Here is an 18,171-nt window from a genome sequence, read left to right on the forward strand (position 1 = left end):
GAGCACCAATAACACCCAGAGCATATGCAGAAGACAGGCCGTACTCTGTCACTGCCTTTTTTGCATCTTTAATTAGAGGAATCGGTAAAGGCTCCCATTGTGGGTTATCGGCACGGTCATAAAATACTGGAAAAGCTTGCACTGCTTGCAGATCACTAAGATCTTTAGCTCGTGCGGCAGCACGTTGCATACGAGAAAGGCGAAACGGTTGATGACAAACTACTGACAGATCCGTGGTGTTATGCGTATCTTTAAACGAAGGATTAAATGGATTGTTTGGCGATAGGCCGGTAGGCCTCTGGTTTGGGCCTAGTCCATGGGCGCTGCCATCTTGGACCGGATGTTGACAAAGGGAGGGGGCGGGGCCACCGTGGAAAAGAGGAAGTTGGGTGTGGCGTAAGGGCTCACAGGGACCGCCTACCACAGAGATCGGCCCCTCCCCTTTTGACACCACGCCCAGGGGGTGGGCATCGGCTGCTTCCTCCCCCTTCCCCCAACCTCCATTTTGTGGTGGCCCTTCACCACGCTCTCCATCGCCATCTTGTGGGCACCCAACACGTGCACGTGGAGAGGCCCCAACAGCGGCCGTCACCGTGCTAGCAACAAATCCAAGGTTCGCCGGTGGATCGGTGGAGGGGGGCCCCTGAAACCGCGACGCAGGTACCGCGCTTCGACCGCAACTCCCTGCGCTACTCTGTCCTGGGGCCCCCTGGATCCCTGCGGCTTGGTCTGCTTCTAGGATCGAGTGAATCAGTGACCATGCTACTAATGCATGCGAGGCCTGTTTGCTGTTTCTGTTAGCCGCCACCCACAATTTTCGGCCTAAACAGTCCCATTCCGTTGTAGTAAGATGAAAAGGTAGGGAGTAGTTCTCTTTAGCCATGTATTTCATTAACGATTTTACTGCTGCCTTGTCCACTTTACGGTTAGCGTGAGTTAGAAGGGACTTCAGGCGGCGGTAAGTCTCTTTTTCTCTCTTGGAGAGAATTTTCCCCAATTTTAATAAACGAAATAAGGGTGATAGGGAGCAGGGTCTGCTCGGAGGGCTACCTACCCAGGGTAAAGGTAGGCTGAGGGTCAGTCCTTCGGTCCCACGTCGAAACAACGAGGGATTGGCAGCCGATAGCTGAAGAAATGCCGAGGTGCTCTGCCCGATCGCTTCCTCCGAGGTCCGCTGATGACCGAGGGACTCACCCGTCCCGCGGCTTATGCTGCTTCGGCGTAGTGGGTACCACCACCGCGTTGGGCGTCAATTTTCAGCGGATTAAAAATAGCCCACCGATACGGTGGAGAGGTTTCCGCTTCCAGGAGCCAGGCTAGGAAAGCGACAAGCAGGGCTCCCTAGGATCAGGCCCCTTAGAAGCGAGGGATGGCTCCTCCCGCCCCCGGCCCGGCGACCGTCCCGAACGGAACAAGCTCGCACTTGCCAGGAGTCCACGAGGAAAAGCCAAGTTTATTGCCGCGCGCTAGCTTTTGAGGAGAGCATGGGAATTCCCCGGATGTAGGCGGGGAAGAGGGGCGGAGACGGGGAGGAGTAACACAGTTCATTGGGTGCATGCAAACGAAGGGAAGGAGGGAGGGGAGGAGCGGCAAAAGGACCAATGGGAGAATGAGATGGGCGGGGAAAGTCTACTGTAGGGCTTCCGGCACTTCGAGGCAGGGACAGCCCCCACCCGGGCTCCAGCGGCGCCTCGTGGGTGGCCCCGCCGGCAACCGCCCCCATGGCCGGGTTGGGCCAGGACAGGGGGCTGCGACCCGGAGGGTTTTGTGGGAAGAGGGAACTTGGACAAGGAACTACCAAGGGAAAAACAACCAGGGTAGACACATTGGGGTGTATAACATTCAAGCTGGGGAAGTGTCCATCCGAAAGCCCCCACGGTCCCGATCCAGCCGCTGCACGCGCTCTCCGGGGTCCTGGGCCTCCGCATCTTCGTCCGCCCAGCGCTTGCAATATATCTGCCATTTGGTGAATTCCTCATCAGTCTGGTCTCCTCCGACAAAAGGCCAGGAAAAAGCAGATCCTGGGAGGTGGTATAATTCTTTTTGTCATGGCACACCTATCACTGATCATTCAGTGTGGTTTCACCCTAATCCACCCCAAGGCTTGTATTAGTAAGAACTGTAGTTACCTCACCTTAAGGATGGGTTGTAGCAATGTGTCTAAGAGTTTTTAGTGTTCACTCATCTGTGATCATTACCTTATATCAGAAAAGCCACCCATGAGGCTAAGCTCTATAGTTCTTCAGAAAAAATAAGGAGTAAAATATGGATCTAGGCAACTTCGGTGTAACGTAACACTCATTAGCAATTTCTTAGAATACCCATCAGTATAATAAATGCAACCTTTATACCAATGCTACATTTATACCATTAAAGCATTACCTTTATATAATAATTTGTGACAACAGAAATTGAAAGGGTTTTTAAAATCTTTTTCTAAATTAAGGGTTGTAATGACTCAATAATTCCTACATAACCATGTTTCTATTGCCAGCCCTAAGAAAGTAAAATCTGCCCATTCAATGACTTCACGGGATTTTTTTCTCTTCTCTTGTTCCTCTGAATACATGGAATGATATATATCATTTTAATTGGAAATGAAAATATCAGAAAAATACCACATTAAAACATTTCAAGAATTTCAATTCCCTGTATCATTATTTGGACCAGATTTGTTCCAGTATTCAGATTCAGAAGTGAAAAGGTCATTATCACATGTAACCCAGATAAAATTAAAATCGTAATCCAGCCATTCAAGTTCAATATGTCAGTACAGGCATTGCTGCTTCCTCGCTGGCAGGCTGTGGAGCCACAGACTGCTGGAATGGACATAGGGGTTGCCCTGATCCAGGTGTGGCAACTTGTACTTGGTCTTATGAAACCTCATGAGCTTCCTGTTGGTCCACCTCTCACATTTGTCCGGGTCCCTCTGGATGGCATCTTGTCCTTCAGGTGTATATGTAATATAGAGACTACAAAATATTTACAATAAAAAGCTGAGACTAGGAAGCACTTATATGTACATAAGAGGGAGATTAAAGGTTGTAGCAGCAGAAAAGCAGCCCAGTGAACTGGAAAGAAAACAAGATACTAGACAAATGAGAAGTAGGGGACTGAAGGGTTTGCTGGGCAAGGAGACAGGATGTCTACATGGTTGAGAGAAATACTGGAGAGACTGAGACAGTGGAAAGAGATCTCTCAGTATTCAATTTCTCAGGATTAATTAAAGGTTGTAAAAAGTTGGATGAAGACTTCATAGATTTGTCACAAGGTCCCTTTTATTTGAAACTGCACTTATTTCTTAGCTTCTACTTCCCCCAAGTGAATGTGCCAAGTTTCTGTCCCCGGAGGGAATCTATTTTCCATGTGAAGCCATATATGTTGTTTGTCTACAAAAATTGCTTTACAGAATCTGGCTTTCCATAACTTATAGACTTTCCAAAATGCTGGGATATATCCCAAAACATAGTTCTAGGAAGTATTATCATATTCATCTACTTACCATTATGAGATTTATCTCTCACTTTATTTTAGCCAAGACAGTTGAAGTCTGGTACAGTCCCAAAACAAGCTGGTAATCCACTACTCCAACATGTCTGCTTTGTCAGGTTGTGTGTGGGACAAGTGCTTGGGCCAGTCCTAATCATAGTCAATAATAAAGTTTTTAATGTCTTTCAATATGTTTTTCTACAGGTTAGGGTCCAATATTGTACACAAGCCTTAGTCTGAGGACTGGCATCAGGCTGTTAGCAGCTGACTGCTTGAACACTATATACTTTTCATATTGAAAGCACTATCACTTATTGTTATTCTGTGTCCTAAATCAAAACAAAACAGCACATAACAAAAAGAAACAAAAAACCCCAAATCAAATGCCTAAGGATATGTTTGTTCTTCAGATTGAATGTATTAGATATATCTGTACAGTCTATATACGTTGATGGGTGTTGATACTACAGTGGCTGAAGTGCAGCCCCTGAAAATTAACACAATCTTATCCTGGTTTCTTATCTTGATTTCCCAATACAATCACCTGAATCCTTAGAGGTAACTTCCAAGAGGTGATTATGTATAAGTTTACCCCAAAGTGGTATTTGGTCTCTCCTAACCCATATTGTTGGAGGCATCCTGCAGTGGAAGCTGCTGTAGGTTAATCCCAACAACTCTGTAAATGAGCGACAAAACCTCATTCTTGCAGTGAAAACTCATCAGTGCCACATTATAAAGTTTGGTTTTCCAGGGGAAAAAGAAAAAAAGAAGGGTTGTCTGAAAAAGCTGCAAGATGAGTGCATAACATTTTCAGATCAGACAAGGGCTGCAAATGTCAACAAATTATTTTTTTTCTTTCATCTGCCTGCAAAAGAAATGTTTAAAAATCAAATTAATTTTCCCAAAGTCATATAGATAAACGATAAACAAGAGACCTCTCAGGACATGCAGAGTTAGAGAAGGCATGTTCCTTTTGGTAATATTATTTTTGTCCTAAAGGCTGTTGGTAAGGTCCCTCCATCTGCCAAGGTCTCTGAGATGTGCTCTAAATTAATTTTGAAGAGATTTTCCATCTCATTGAAGATAAGCATTAAAGGAATGTCATTAAGATTGTAAAATCAATTAGTCAAAAGGTAGAAAATGCCAAAATCTTACACTGCCTATCCAGAAGTGGCTGGAATAGAGAACAACCTTGAATTGGTCCATTGTACAATCCTAAATTTCCACCCACCTTCATCAGGACAATAAAGGATTTGTATCTTTAAGAAACAGAGAACTGAAAACAATATTTGAAATCAAGATTTATTATTCATATCCCAATTTTTAAGAAGAAAAAGAGGTTTTGCCTACCACAAACTGTAACAACAGGTTTCCTAAACAGGGTTTCAAGTGTCTAGTTTTTGAGCTTTGCTCCTTGGTTTTACTACATAACACATCAGAATCCTTTCCTGTATTGCATTTATTGACATATTTTTACTCTAAATTAAGGTATTAAAGTTTATTTATTTCTTAAGGGCTAGTAAAAAAAGAAAAAGAAAGAAGGAAAAAGTAATACTCTGTGTAGACTTCTCAGCTGGTTATTAAATTAAATTTAAAATCTTACTTATGCCTGCTCTCATGTCAACTAGAGAGAGCTCCAAGATTATTTAATTTATAAATATCTCTTCACCCACTAGTTTTAATAGATGTCAGAATAAAAGAAGTTTAAATATTAATTTAAGTTCTATTTACTGATCAAAACAGTTGCTGCTAGGTTATTTTTTTTAAATCAGGTAAATTATTAGAACACATAAGATACAAAATACCTCAGTCATCTCAGAAACTACAATACATTTATACATACCTCTTCAACATATACATTAAGATTTTTGGTTAAGGAGTTATATCTTAAATTCTCTAACCAGTTAATCTTTTAATAGGCTTCCACTGGTTTATTCTTAGCTTTTTCTAATACTGCTTAGTTAGGTAGGAGCTATTCAGTACCTTTCTTTTTTTGGTAAATGGTAAACAAAGGTATAGAGATTAATCCAACAATATCCAAAATTGTGTAGCTATTTTGGATTCCTAAAATTTGAGTCTTCAATAAAGTTATGTTGAATGTAAACTTAAAGATCCACCGATTTCCTTCAGTGACTTTTCTTATTTATGGTACTCAGTGCTAATTCATAGTGTATTGTCTCCGAGTCTTCCCTGAAAATCAGAAATACCCAGTTAGCCAGAGACAGGGGTGTATGAAATTGGTCTGGAAGATTTCTGATGTCTTTCAGTGGATACTAGAAAAACTATAGAGCAGCTAAATATACATCTAAATTTGTTTATCTCAGCAAGATACCTACATTTAGTACAAAAAAACCCAGGCTTCAATGTTAATATTAAAAAGATTGTATCCTTTTTAAAGGGAAAAAAGTCATATGGGACCTCATACCTAGTAAGGATACTTTGACCAGAGAAGAGCAACAAGGCTGGTGAAGGGACTGGAGCACAAGCCCTATGGGGAGAGGCTGAGGGAGCTGGGGTTGTTTAGCCTGGAGAAGAGGAGGCTTAGAGGTGACCTCATCACTGTCTAGAACTACCTGAAGGGAAGTTCTAGCCAGGTGGGGGCTGGTCTCTTCTCCCAGACACTCAGCAATAGGACAAGGGGGCACGGGCTCAAGCTCTGCCAGGGGAAATTTAAGTTGGATATCAGAAAAAAATTCTTTCCAGAGAGAGTAATCAGGCATTGGAATGGGCTGCCCAGAGAGGTGGTGGATTCACCATCCCTGGAGATTTTTAAACTGAGATTGGACTTAAGCTGAGTGCCATGATCTAGTAAATGGGCTGGAGTTGGACCAAGGGTTGGACTTGATGATCTTGGAGGTCTTTTCCAACCCAATCGATTCTATGATTCTATGATATCTGTTCTCCATCTTCCAGTCCCTCGTGTGGTTTTTTGTTTCGTTGGGGTTTTTTTTTGTTTCAAAATTTCCTTCTATTAACCAATTTTGGACTCAGTTTACAGTTTAAGCTACTGACTGAGCAGGTTCAAATCATCCTCAATTACAGCATGCCTGTTTAGAGTTTCACACCATTAATTAAAGTGATTCAAACTCAAGCTGGTATCTGTCATTTTTAGAAGAGGTGCTATGTAAAGTAGTGATATTCTGTTATACCAACAATCACACAGTTGATTGGGACCTACAAATACAAGGGTAAGCCTGGGATAGGAACTACAGGATTAGACACCCAGTGCATGTGAGAGAACTGTCCCAGAGGAGTCTTTAAACTTAGCATGGCCAGGCTTCTCTCTGCTTTTTTGAGAGGAGGTGAGGAATTAGGACTCTTTGTGACTTTTACATTGTCTTGGTTTGAGATAAGCAACTGCCAACCCCCCCAAGCACAGAGAGAAAAGCCTCCCTCCTAACACCAGGGAAAGGGAAGAAAAGAAAAACAGTTCAAACCGCATTTATACTAAAACTACATCTATTTTTACAGAAAGGAAGAGACAATTAGAAGAGAGTACAAATATACACTCACACAAGTTTGCAACAACAAGTTCCCCATCTCAACTTCTTAACGAACACACAAATTCTACTGTCTTAACTACACATTACTTAAGAAAATACTTATTCCCCAGGGAGACAAACTCAAGCAGAAAGGAGAGACCCAGAACAACAAAATTTACTTTCCTGAGATACTCTGTGAGCCAGTGGTGGGCCTGGTCCTCTCCATCCCCCCTGGGACAGCATCGTGCGTCCTCCCAAGAGGAGGGCTGAGAAGCGACTGCCTTAGCCACTCCCACACTGGTTCCTACTTCCCTGGAGATGATGTCATAATGTGGTATGGAATACAAAGTTACTGGCTAGAAGAGGTCAGCTGTTAGCTCAGCCCAGCTCAAGTCAGCTGACAGCTTCGGCCTAGTCCAGACTTCAGAGCCCAAATCTAGGCCCACCTAGGTGAACCCATAACATACATCTTCTGCAGTACAAGAATGTGCTGGGTCCATCACATTTCACACTTAATATTCTGTAATTCTGATCCATGAGACTAAAAGCAATCAGCTACAAATAAGCTATTGAAATTTATATCATGGACAGGAATGATTAACTAGATATGTTTGGTAAGAACTGACTGAGATATTAATTGTCAGTGATTTGAAAAACCTTCTGTCCTTTGTCTATATCAATTCTGGATCCAGTCTCATGGAGAAGATAAAAGAAAAAATTCTAGTCAAAATTTGTGTGACCGAGGCACTCAACAAAGTCAGAATAATAGAGATCACATCTTTCACAGTTTGATAAGTAGAGCTTTTTTGGATAAGGTGAGGAATCAGACTTAAATCAGAGTTAAGCAGAGTAGCAACTCAGATCTCATACCTGGCCATTATCCAAAGCAGAAGGCCCTGATTCAGGGTTCTTTTGTCTGGCTTTTAGCACCTTGCTCATCCTGACACAGAATAAATCTAGCTGTTGAAATCTCTGCTATTTTCAGAAATTAGATACTTTTCCTTTTAACTAAATCCATATTTTAATATTCTTCCAGATTATACCTTACAAAATATGGACTGAATACCAGAAAACTAACTTTAAATATTGGCTCAGTTAAAAAAGAATCTACTTCATAATATCACATTAATCAATATCAATATTCATCACATTACTAACTGGCGATGTGGCAGTAGTGCGGCTCCAGCTGGAATATTGTGTTACATTCTGGAAGTAATTTATCAGAAAGATGGACATACAGGAATAAGGTTGAAGAAGAGCAATCAAAATCACTATAGAGAAAAAAGAGAGACCAGAAAAGCCTAAAAAGTTTAGACAGCTGCTTTCAAAATGCAAACATTTACAATTTTCAAATGTTTTGTCACACTTTTAGTAGTACATAGCTTTAACTGTGACCACACTAGTTCAGTGCAGTAGTAGATACACACCTGGTGTGTATATAAAAAAAGTAACAAAGGAGTGGAAATATTTAGTTAAATTAACTTTTCCAAATGCAAATATGATTTATTTGTCTTCCTCTGGTTTGTTATTTTACCTATCTGCCTGAATTCCTGACTTTCTGACATTTCTTTACCCTCTGTACTTCCATTGAAACTGAAATGTGAAATTAATTCATTTCCACTGTAGCAGTTGCTAGTGCAAATTTCCTGAGAGCTGTCTGGTGAAGTATAATCTTTGTCATAGGAAAGCTAAGGCTGGGAGAAACTCAGAGTATTCTCCAGTCTGATCCACTGTTTTAAGACGGGGCAGCTTCTCAGGGGCTGTCCTTAATGTTTTCTATTGATGGAGATCCCACACTTTCTCAGGCAACACATGCTATCAATAACATATCCATAACATTATCCTTAATTTTGGGAACTTTAATGTCTAGATTGACTCCTAGTTTGGTTTAAGCTTAATTTCTCTCAGTTTCTATTAGAAGCATAGAGAACAGATTTTTAAGACTTTATTTAAAGATTTTTTTCCAAATTTGTATGCTCATAAAATACAGGAAAACCGTTTTATACACCAGCTGGCTAGAAAGAATTAAGAGCAAATAATGAATGGAAGTATAATTTAATTCTTATTTAATATGTCCCTCCTACTCACTCACTTTCAGTCTTTTTAACTTTTAAATACAAACTCTGTTTGATCATGCTTATGATGCCAAAAAAATATTGGCAAATCAATCTTTCTTTTAGCTGCAAGCATATTTTAGCCTCTGTCTGATTTTCACCTTTACCCCTAATTTATGTTGCTGGGAACTTTTGACACATGAGAGCGTGTAGAAGCCCTAACTTGCTGCAGAATGGCATGTAGTTTTTGCCATCTTGTATTTGGTATTTATATTTATATTTCAGTACAAATGTCTGGGTAAAACTGGCTGTGAAGAAAGGTTAGCTGACTACCTAATTAAAAATATTCTGTGATGTCTGGTCTTGCCTACTGGTTTTTAATAGCAAAAAAAGAAGATAAGAGATCACAAAAAAATTACAGAAGAAAAACAGCTCAAATTCAGGTACTGGAAAAAAAATTAAATTAAGCTATGGGAAACCATCAATGTTTCACATGTGGAACTGCAGAAAACCTATATATCCTTCAACATGGTAGACCCACAGAATTGAGCAATTCTCTGAAAGTTTATTTAGATGTATGTCTAGTACAACTATGAACCAAACATGACCTGCTGCACAACTGAGTCTGCAGAGAGCCTGAAACAAAGATTCTGAGAACGTTGACCTCCTTTCCATTCAAATCCTGTAAATGTCACAAGGTGAAGACTTCAAAGTTCCCTATAGGTGAGAAACTGGAGATCAGGAGCAGAGGAAGACCCTTGTGATCATTCTTCTGGGTACAAAAAATAACAGTTAAGTGTAAGTTTGGAGACTAATTTGCTTGTAACTAATAAACACTGCTAATTAAACACCTATAAAATGGAGTAGTTGATGCTGACTGTAGGTTATTACTTCCTGGTGCCTGCAAGAAGGGGAAAAACATTGCAATATGCATTATGAAAAAAAACCCCTACAAACAAACATACTCACCATTATCGATAATAAGTTTTGCAGAAAAGACTCACTGATGAAAAAAAATTAATTGATTTTTTTTGTGAAATATAGGATTTGCAAAATAAAAAGTCATTTTGCTATAGGAAGAGTAGGATATAAATCTGTAATTTTTTTTCAAGATTTGAAGACTGCTATAAAAATAAGTGTGTGAGATGCAGAAAAAATACTGGAGTATTTTGAAAGAACTGGCCCTCAGGATAGCCTGAAGGTTGTTGAACTGGAAGCTAACAGGTAAAACAGATGACGACTGTGAGGGAAACATAAACTGTACAGATGCCCTGATTTAAAACAACAACTTGATGGACTGTCTTTATCAGTTTTTTGCTATTTCTTTTCCCTTCATAGCTCTAGAATGCTAATTTTGTTGGACTTCCATTGCTTTAGGGATGTAAGAAAATAATATCCTTTTAGCTATGTTATATATGCGTCTTGAATATGTGTATATCTTTATAAGTTATCCCTTCTCAAACTTCTTGCTTCTGGGTGCTGTTACTCTGTGTGCTTCTGTTATTATTATTTATTTCTCTTAGATGAAATAAAAAATCAGAATGATACAGCAAAGAAATTATCTCTTCTTGTACTTACCATGTATCCATCTATGTACAATCGTATTATTTCTACAACAGCAGAATGACTTTTTAATGAGGTATTAGTTGGAGAATCTGCTCCAGTGAAAAAGTGTACTTTAGAAATCCCTCATATATATCACAAATCCTGAACTGGGTAAAAAACAAAGATAGAGGCTGCTATAGGTAAATGGTGAATCAAATTGAAAAATAAAGAGCAACAAACTGAACCCCCCTTCCTCCCCCAACATATATTAAAGAAAACTCAGTAAGAGGCTGAGGTGCAAAATTGCACCAACTGATCCTAGGAACACCTCTGAATCCAGATGTACACATTATAGTACCAATAGTAAAATTATCCATGTCTTTTATGAGAGACAGACTGATCATTTCAATGAAAATGTAAATCAGGACACATAAAAATTTCCAGTAATGCTGGAAAAAGTTTGAGGAACCAAGCTATAAACTCTTACAATTATTATTTTCCACAGGATACTTCAGTGAATTGAAGGGAGGGAGAAGAATTTTAAATCTCTGACTTTAATGTTAACAGTAAGAGGTGCTAGTATTTCAACTTGTACATTTGTCTCTTACCAATAAGGGATGTGACATGGATGAGGTCCTCCAGAATTTCCTTTCTATGCAATTTGACAAAAGACTAAAGCTGTTTCCTTTGATTATGTTCTAACTCTATGAATTCTCAATGATAATTACAGCAGTTGAATTTTAGTTTTAATTAAATATTGATGCCACTTATATTGCCAGCAGATACTATACAAAAAGGTGTGGTAGATTATTAATTTTATGTATAAATGAGGCATGATTAAAAAGGATGATATAAAAATCTTCTAAACCCAAGGATAATATAAAAAAATTAAATATTAATGACATTTTGTTTGCCCTATACATTGCAATATACATTATCCTAAATGGCTGCATCTAAAGCTATCTGTAAGGCTAACAAAACCAATGCATTCTCAGCTGTTTCCCTCTGATCAACAGAAATTAATTCATCTTACATCCAGAAGTTAATTTTAAAAAGGGTCAGTAAAACTAAATGTAGTTTAGTGTTAGGAGGAAAATAAAAGGTTTATTGAAAGAATATGTATCTCAGAGTCAGAATAAAGACGGGAAGGAAAAATATGACAAACACCAATGTCACTGAAACTGACAGAGAGGGGTTATGAATACATTAATGAATATTTCACTTGGAGATATAGGAATCAATTTAAACTATTTATATTCTAAATTGCATTCAATGTGTGTGATGTAAATTACTCAAACATGCACATTTTTCACTTTGTGTTACAGGACTAACAAAACATTGGAACTGAAAAGTTTATCAGGAAAACTTTCTATGAAGAATTGCATCCCATATTAGAGAGAGATGAAAAATCCCTATTTCCCAGAAATGTTCATAATATTCCCAATTTTACTATGACAAGTTACCTTGGTTGGAGATAAAGAATAAAACATCAGGAAAGCCTGAAAAACTTTTCAGTGTGCATTCATGTGCTGCTTTAAAGGTAAATCACCAGGTGAAATGAACCCTACTCAAAAGAGATTACAAGTCAGAGTTAAAATTAACTAAAATGATTACAATAAATACAATAATACAGAGAAAACATTGGTTATAACCCACAAAAATCAGATGTATAACCCAACACCCTGGGGCACAAACAGAGTGATATTTGTTAGCCCCCATGCTGAGCGTAACGTGGTCCCTCTGAGTCCAAAGTAAAAGGAACTGAAAACCTGTTTGTGAGGATGATGGTTACAGTCTTGTTGAGAGTGGCAGACACAGTCCTGTCGAGGTTCTGGTCCTCCTCTGGTTTTGATGAGTCACCAGTGTGAAGACGGAACCATTCCCATGCCTCCCAAGCTTCTTTAACACCATCCAGCTGGTAGTCTGAGGTGTCAGGTGCACCCTGAGCAGCTGCTGCAAATGATCCATTATTAACAGTTCATAGGAAATGACAGAGAGAGTGTGGAATACACAGTTTTGGTTACACTCACACAGTGATAAAATGGTTCTGGCTGCTGTAACTGGGACAATTCATTGAAGTTGTGTGTGTCTCACCAGATTCTTTTAGGTAAGCAGAGGTGAGCCTGAGGATAATAGTCTCTGAAACCAGTCTTTGAAGGATGCAGAGTTATTTGAAATCAGGCCTATGGCCATGCACAGCATAGTTTTCCTCCTCTCCAATTTCACAGTTGACAGAACTAGTTTCAAAATACTGAAAAATCACTTTACAGTTCTGTTTTCCAAGAAAGAAACAAAAAAGTAATGCCTTAGGTACCAGCAGAAGTTTCAGATTAAAAAAAAAAAAAGGCATTTAGTTATTGGGGATTTTTTATGTGTGTGGTCCCATCTGAAAAATTCTGTACTTGGTGCCTGGCCATTGGTTCAGTAGAAGGACCTTTTTATTTCTCCTGCAATATCCAGTGAGCAGAGACTTCAAGCAAAGAATCCTCATATAATATTCTGCTTCTTTCAAGACAATGCTCATGCACAGCAACCTGGCCAGTCTTCAAGGTGTCTGATATCTTCCCCAGGATTAAAAACTGCAGTTCACATTCCCTTGGCAAGCTCCATGAGAGGCCTGAAATGGTTTTGAACCTAGAATAACCTCTCTCTATGCTGCAAACTTTTAATACATTTAATTCTGTCAGTATAGAATTCCTGCAATGAAGTCCAAACTCTTTGCCAAATAGCAAAGCTTATGCCATTCCCACCAGTGAAATGGTAGGCTAATATAGCAGCAAAAATACTAGCTAAGCCTGTGCAAAAATATCAAGGCAAATATTAAACATAAAATACCAAGCAGTGAGTTATAGTTGATAGAAGCAGGCTTACAGAAGGTTGAACTATATACCCTGGCCACTTATATGGCATATTAGCTAGAAAATCTTTTCTGTTTTACTTGATTCTGGATTTTCCTTTTCCATCTAACAACTATGGGCAAAGTTGTATTTTTCATATTATTCCAGCCAGAAGATTTAGGAGAGGATTTACAGTTACTTTAGCACCTGTGAGATAATCCAGGTAAGAAAATGATTTGGTGACATCCATTACCATTGAACCATGTATATTTCTATACTTACGATGTCAGAAATTGTTCTTTTTGGGATCCCCTCCTGCCATTGGGTATTTTCACTGGTGTCCTGGGTTGAGCTGGCAAAACGCCAACTGTCCAGGACAAAGGGAAAGGGTTCCTCCTCCCCCCAACCAGCTAAGGGAAAAAGAAGAGGGAGAGAAAAAAAAAAACCTCAAACCCAGGTTTATGCTGAAACTAACTACATGTATTTATACAGAAAATAGAAAATTAAGAGGAAACTACAATATAGCACACACTTACACAAGTTATACATATATAACAAGGAATAACTTCCCACTCCCCAATTAATACAAAACAAAGTCTATTACACTAGATCTGTAAGTACTCCAAGAGACACATAGCAAGAAACAGAAAGAGTAACAACAAAAATGTTTCTACTTCCCTGAATGCAAACAATATGCAAGCAGAGGCAGCAGGGGCAGGAGCAAGGCCTGCTCCAAGACAAAAGCTGGTTCATGTCCGGCTTGTACCTCGGCCATAGCAGAACAGACTAAGCCACTCCCACACACTGGATTTTACACCCTTTGAGATGATGTAGTATGGTATGGAATACAACATTATTGGCTAGAAGAAGTCAGCTGTTAGCTAGCTCAGCCCAGCTCAAATCAGCTGACAATCCCAGGCCTAGCTGAACTTTTAAAACCTAAATTTAGGCCCATCTGGCCAAACCCCTAACAACTGGCAAAGGGCACCATTTCTAGAGACACAGAATCAGAGGATTTTTGAAGTTGGCTGTTACCTCTAGGAATAGTCTAGCTTGAGACCCTGCTAAAAAGAGAGTTAGCTAGAGTAGGTTCTTCAGGTACAGGTCCTGTCTAGTTTTGAATACCTTCAAAGATGAAAACTCTGCAGCTCTAGACAGCCTTATTTCAATGTTTGATAACCTTTACAGTAAAAAGTTAAAAAAAAAAAGGACAACTCTCTTATGGTTAATTGGAATTTCCTGATTTCCTCTTGTCCTTTCACTGGGGACCACTGAGAAAAGTCTTGCTATTTGGCTCCATGTTCTTTACACCTTTCCTTCTAGCCTCCATCAGATATTTATATAAATTGAAAAGATTCCCTAAACTTTCTCTCCTCCATGCTGAACAGGCTCAGCTCTGACAGCCTTTCCACAAATGCTCCAGATACTCCACTGTATTACTGAACATTCATGTCTGTTTCTTACTGAAGAACCCATCACTGTACACAGTACTCCGAATGTGTCTCACCAGTTCTGAGTATAGGAGAAGGATCACCTCCCTTGACCTGCTGGCAATGTTCTGCCTAATGCAGCCCAGGACACACTTGGCCTTCTACGTAGCAAGGACCAGTTTCTGGTTCATGGATAAACTGAAGTCTGCCAGAATCCTTTGGGCCATTTTGCAAAGCTGTTTCCCAGCTGGTTTTTTCCAGAACATACTGGTGCATGGAATTATTTCTTCCCATGGCCAGGACTTGGCATTTCCCTTTGTTGAACTTCATGAGATATCTGATGACCCCTTTCTCCAGATCCCTCTGAATAGCAGCACAATCACCTTTCTGGTATCAACTACTTGTGCTAGCTTTGTATTGCCTGCCAGCATACTGTAGTTCAATTTGTCTCATTGGAGATATTCTGTGTGTCATCAATGAAGGTATTAAACAGTACTGGCTGCAGTATTTGCCCCTTGGTAGACCATTAGTTACTCTTTCATTTGATCAAAACCCTTTGAGTCTAATAGCTCAGCCAGTTTTTCTGTAACCACTAGTTTGTTAGCTGATCTATGATGATGTTATTTTAAAAGAGTCAAAATCCTCAGTGAAGTCAACATAAATGAAAGCCCCTTCTCTTTAGTTGTCCACTAACTCAGTCATCTTATCATAGAAGTGTATCAGGTTGATCAGACATCATTTCCTATTTTTAAAATTAGGCGGATCACTCCCAAACACATTCCTGTCCTGAATAAGCCTGAAAATGGTTTACTGGATTAGTTTCTCTATCGCCCTCCCTGTAATCAAGTTGAGAGTGACCAGCCTGAAGTAGTCCAGTTTACTCTTCTTCCATTTCTTGAAAATGGAAATGATGTTTGCTTTCTTTCAGAACTCAGGACTGTCCTTTAGTCACTATGAACTTTCAGAGGTAATAATGTCATCAGTTAGCTCACAATGTCATCAGTTAGCTCAATCAGCATTTGTGGGTACTTCTGATCAGGTCGCATGGACTTGTATACCTGCAGTTTGTTTACATGTTTCCTAAACTAATTGTCCTCCACTAAGGGTAAGTCCTACTGTAGACTTTCCATTTGGTGTCAAGGATAGGGGATTGCTGAAGTAAATTTTTTACAAAAGATTGAGGAAAAGGAATTCAATGCATTAGCCTTTTCCATGTCCTTTGACATCAAGTCCCTTGCCCTATTTGGAAGTGTAAACAAATTTTCCCTAATCTCTAGTTACTGGTGTACCCGTCAGAGGTCTTGTTGTCCTCCATGTCTCCCGTCAGATTTGACTTCATATGAGCTTCTGCTTTTGCAATTCCATCCCTACCTATTTGGATTATGTGTCTGTATTCCTCCTGGCTCACCTACCCCTGGTTCTGCTTCTTATAGGCTTCTTTTCATATTTATATTTCATCAGGAGCACCTTGTTAATGCATACAAACTTCCAGCTGTGTTTGCTTGATTTCCTGCAAAAGGATATAAACAATTCTTGAACACACAGGAAATGACTCTTGAAAATTAACTAACTCTCCTGGCCCATCTTGAAGGTAATTCTTCTAAGCAGGTTCCTGAACTTGCTCCAGGGTTGTGATCTCGCTTTTTGCTCTGATCCTTCCTCTCAGAATACTAAAATCCCCCATCTTAAGGCTGCTGTAACGTAGGACATCCGCAGCTGTCACATCCCCAACAATTTGTTCTTTGTAATTATGAGAGCCAGCAGGCTATCTTCCTTTGCTGGGTCCTTGAACACTATTGTTAGAAAGTTTTCATCCATGTACTCCAGAAGTCTCCTGAATTACTTGTGCCCTGTTGTTTTGACCGTCTATCAGATATTTGTCTGGTTCAAATCCCCTAACAGGACCAAGGTCTGAGAGTCCTTCCAGTTGTCTGAGGAAGGTTTCATCTGCTTCTTATTCCTGATCAGGTAGTCTGTAACAGGTACCCAAACAGCATCTTAACACATGTTAGTCTGCTCTCTAATACTGACTCATAACCTCTCAGCTGGCTCATCATCCATCCTAAGGCATATCTCAATGCACTTTTTCTGCTGCTTCCCCCTCATTGCTGTCCTGACTTTTCCATCATGAACAGCCAGTATTCAGCCACTGGAGCACTCCAGTTATGTGAGCTACCCCATGACATCTCTGGACTCGGAACTACACACAGACTTCTAATTCCTTCTCATTGAGAGTAGAAGACTGAAAGTATTTTCAGCTGTCTCTAGGCTTAGCCACATGAATATTGCAAGATTTAGTTTGAGGTAGAATGGTCCTGTGCAGGGCCAGGGGTTGGACTCAGTGATTCTTGTGAGTCCCTTTCAACTCAGCACATTCTGTGATTTTGTGATTCTGTGAAAAGCAATCTGAAATCTTGCTACATATTTGAATAGTGAATATTTTATCAGGAGTTCTACTATCACAGTTTTTGCATTTAATGGTGGCAGTACTGGCCATATATGCAGGCAATGCTCTGCATACTACTTAACTCTTCTAATGAATGACTTCCTATTAGTTTCCTCAGGTATAACTTATTTCAGTAAGCCTGACAATGCCAATATATTAACATATTAGTGCTGGCACCCAACATACACCACGCTAAGCATAAATTGCTTAGAGATGCACTGATAAATAAGAAACTTCAAGTTCTAGTACTCAGAGTTTCTTTCTTCTTTTTTATTAAAGAACAAATTAATGTGTGACTAACGCATCATGATTAGTTATTGTTATGGGTTCAGCCAAGTAGATCAAAAATTTAGGCTTTAAAGTTCAGACTAGGCCTGGAATTGTCAGCTGACTTGAGCTGGGCTGGGCTAGCTAACAGCTGACTTCTTCTAGCCAGTAATGTTGTATTCCATGCCATGTTACGACTTCATCTCAGAAGGGGTAAGAGCCGGTGTGAGGTTGTGGCTTGGTCAGTTCCACCATGGCTGGAGTACAGAGAAGACGTGCTCCAGTTGTTCTCTTCTGTTAGGCCCTGCCCCTGCTGCCGCTACATCATCTTTTGTTTTAGTTTCAGGAAAGTAGAAAAATTTTGGTGTTATACCTTCTCTTTCTTACAGAGTATCTTTTAGAGTACTTATGAATCTAGAGTAATACACTTTGTATTAATTGGGGAGTGGGAAGTTATTACTTATTACTTATTATATATATATATAAAACTTGTGTAAGTGTGTGTTATATTGTAGTTTTCTCTTAATTTTCTCTTTTCTATATAAATACATGTAGTTATTTTCAGCAGAAACCTGGTTTAGGGGTTTTTTTCCTTCTCTCCCTTCTTCCCTTTTCACTCTG

Source organism: Pithys albifrons, chromosome 4, assembly GCF_047495875.1.
Source record: "Pithys albifrons albifrons isolate INPA30051 chromosome 4, PitAlb_v1, whole genome shotgun sequence".
Classification (NCBI taxonomy): Eukaryota; Metazoa; Chordata; class Aves; order Passeriformes; family Thamnophilidae; genus Pithys; species Pithys albifrons.